Source organism: Chenopodium album, chromosome 25 (assembly GCF_948465745.1).
Source record: "Chenopodium album chromosome 25, dcCheAlbu1.1, whole genome shotgun sequence".
Taxonomy (NCBI): domain Eukaryota; kingdom Viridiplantae; phylum Streptophyta; class Magnoliopsida; order Caryophyllales; family Amaranthaceae; genus Chenopodium; species Chenopodium album.
In genome coordinates this window covers 2,285,330-2,289,049 of record NC_137858.1, presented here as the reverse complement: position 1 = coordinate 2,289,049, position 3,720 = coordinate 2,285,330, and the positions used below count along the sequence as shown (strand labels likewise).

Sequence of the window (3,720 nt, the reverse complement as noted above, 5' to 3'; positions counted from 1 at the left end):
AACATCATTATAAGACCCTAAGATGTATCCCCTAGGGAATTAAGACTTTTTGCCACCGGGTCCCGTAACATCAAAAATTTCTCAAGCGTAGACAATAAGCCTTTAATTTTGGAATCTTTTTGAACTATTTTTGCCCGAAAATAAAAATTGCCGAGATGTTTACCATGGTCCCTAATACACTCCAGGAGTCCAATTGGGTAGGTGGAACAATCCAATTTTCCTTAAAACGGTCAATTTACCCGTTCGAAACTTGCACCGATTTCATGAACTTAAGGCTACCACGGACATTTTTGACAACCTATAATGGTTATATATGGTTCTAAACGTCATTTTATAACCTTTAGATGTATCCCGTAGGGTCTCAAGACTTTACGCCATTGGGCCCCGTAACATAAAAAATTCCTCAAAAAGCGTGGATAATAGCTTTTAATTTTGGAATTTTTTAAACTTTTTTTCGCCCTGAAATAAAAATTGCCAAGAAGTTTACCATGGTACCTTATGCCCTCCGGGAGTCCAATTGGGTAGATGGAACCATCCAATTTGCTTTAAGACGGTCAATTTACCCGTTCGAAACTTCCACCGATTTCATGAACTAAAGCCTACCACGGAAATTTTTACAACCTATAATGGTCATATATGGTTCCAGACGTCATTATATGATCCTAAGATGTATCCCCTAGGGTTTCAAGACTTTTCTCCACCAGGCTTTGTAACATCAAAAATTCCTCAAAAAACGTTGATAATAGCCTTCAATTTTGGAATTTTTTTGACATTTTTTCACCCAGAAATAAAAATTGCCAAGATGTTTAACATGGTCTCTAATACCCTCCGAGAGTCCCATTGGGCGGGTGGAACCATCCAATTTGCCTTAAAAGTTTCAATTTACCCGTTCGAAACTTGCACCGATTCGTGAATTGAAGCCTACCACGGACATTTTTGACAACCTATAATGGCCGTAGATGGTTCCAAACGTCATTATATGACCCTAAGATGTATCCCCTAGGGTTTCAAAACTTTTCAATACCGGGCCCCATCACATCAAAAATGCCTCAAAAAGCGTGGATAATAAGCTTTCAATTTTGGATTTTTTTGACCTTTTTTCGCCCGAAAATAAAAATTGCCAAGATTTTTACCATGGTCTCTAATATCCTCCGGGAGTCCAATTGGGTAGGTGGAACCATCCAATTTGCCTTAAAACGGTCAATTTACCTGTTCGAAACTTGCACCGATTTCGTGAAATGAAGCTTACCACGGACGTTTTTGACAACCTATAATGGTCATATATGGTTCCAAACGTCATTATATGACCCTAAGATGTATCCCTTAGGGTTTCAAGACTTTTCGCCACCGAGCCCCGGCAAATTAAAAATTACTCAAAAAACGTGGATAATAGCATTCATTTATTTTGTTTCCGTATATCATTTTTTCATGCGACGAGATTATGCATCCTATTACTTCCATGGGTTCCCAAATTAAAGGGCTTTGGATGTCATAAATAGTGCCTGAAATCATTACATTGATCCTTAATCATTATGTATAAAGGCAAAGTCGACATACCCTTAAATGACAAACATATCTCCAAGTATGCCTTGTCCTTGGGTGCACATGATCTTGTGCACATGCCACATGCCCCCTTGACCATCCATCATCCCAACACTTAGGCATTGTAACTTGTCTTATCCCGTACTTAGAATTTTTTAGCATATAAGATGCAAAGTGGAATTGTTGTTTTCACATCTTATTGTGCTATTTGAGGGATGCCGACGAATTCTTGCAGTCATACTTGTGCTTGTAGGTTATATGCTCGGGATTTCTTGACATCTACAATAGATTTAACGGGGCTCATTCGACTTAGCAGATAATATAGTTGTAGGTTATATGCTTCACGATAATATATAATATTTAAAATTAAAAATTTCATTCGCCAATTTTGCCTATGTGGCATTTGAATTATTTAATCTAAAAGAAATTAATAATCTCTTATTTAATTGGATACAACAAAAACTTATAATCTTACTTGGCGCGCTAAGTAAATTAAATCCTACGTGGCTCTTCGAAAACTCGAGAAAAAACTCCCCTTTACATATATATACACTAGATATTAGATTAGATTTTGAGAAAAATAAATATATAAATAAATGATCAAAATATGAATACAAACATAGTGTTTCAAAAAAAAAAAAAAGAATTACTTAGCGCTAATGAATTTTTTTTTTTTTGGATAAGGAAGCCAAGAGGCGTTAGTATAAGTACAATTGGTTGTTGAGCTTCTAACACATTATTATGCATGTGTTCCCAATGGTTGACTATTCACATTTCCAAACACCCCTCTTCACTCTTTGCTACTTATCCAACCCCAACCATAACCACAACCACAGCCACAACCTCGTATTTCTCCTCTCCTTCTAGCTCAATTTCAACCCGAATATTCCTGCTAGAATCATGTCTTATGGAGAACACCATGATCTTGGCGCCTCTTTCACTATACTTGAACCCTTTATGAATACTAGAATTATTTATCCATCTCCAAATGCAGCCTCCTCTTATAATCCTTCCTGCTTGATGATAGATTATGTTGTCCACTTGATGAACAAGCACCTAGTTGATAATTACTACTTTAAGAGAGTAACTCCTGACTACCATCCATATATACTACGCCTCTACTTTTGCGTATTATTTTGGATTCAGTGCCTTCGTGCCGGCCGTGAGGCCAACACCCTTAACTCTGAGCAGCACCAATTCTTAATGCATTTTCTGGACCGCCACCCCCTAGAATATCTTCCAGTGGCAGCTCCCCTTCTTCCTCGTTTCAAAACTCTCTGCACTTCGGAGATACAGATCATGGAAAATTGTTATGGTCTGGTCTACCCCAGCATCCCATCTCATGCTGGCCCCAAACGCCGTGACTCCTTTATGCGTGGCAGCACCTGCACCAGCAATAGTAAAAGTGCCTTCTTTCTCCCCAACATACCTGGGATTATCGCTCTTCTGGAGGATCTGAACCTGCTAATTAATGGTGACCCCCAGGTGATTCCTTCTCTGGGAAAGCACATCCCTGTTCAGGAAGCCGGAAACCAAACTAAGGTTTTTGGATACTATAGTTTTCCACCTCTCAATGAAAGGTCTGATTTTGAGAAATATGCTCTTTGCTCCCCGGGTCTGCAGTATGCCTGCGAAGCAGACAAGTGTCTGAACAAGTCATTTGCTGATAGCTATCATAACTTCAACTTTCCCACCACTCATGCTAACGACAATCTTCGTCCTACAGCCAACTTTTTGCACATGAATAATTCCATGGCTTGGTTTCATCACGTCAAGGCTGTTGCTGCAACCGTAGCAAAATACTTCACTGGGTCAGGGACTCTGGCCGACTGCGCCCCCCATGGAGTAACTGCCAACCAGTACGTCTGTGTTATGCAGCCCCCTGCTACCAAGATGATCACCCCTTGCCACTCAGCTGATAAGAGAGCCCTCTTCCCCTTTGCTCTCCGCCTCACCACCACAGTCACCAACCCAAATCCACACACTGAGGCCTTGGCTGCTCTGGCTCAAACGCATATCCAGATGTTCACTGGCCATCCCTACCTTAGTCAGTTTGGACACCCAGTCGGATCAGGTCCGTTCTGGGCATTTCGCCCTATAGCAAAATCAGTAGTTGATGACTCTTCTTACCTTTCTCTCTCAAGATACGTCAAGAGGCTCATGAAATGTAAGGAATGA

General features: G+C 40.2%; 1 pseudogene; it reads left to right on the top strand.

Moving 5' to 3' along the window:
* Window positions 1-2,442: 2,442 nt before the first annotated feature.
* On the top strand, window positions 2,443-3,720 carry LOC145615718 (IAA-leucine resistant 2 pseudogene; annotated as a pseudogene).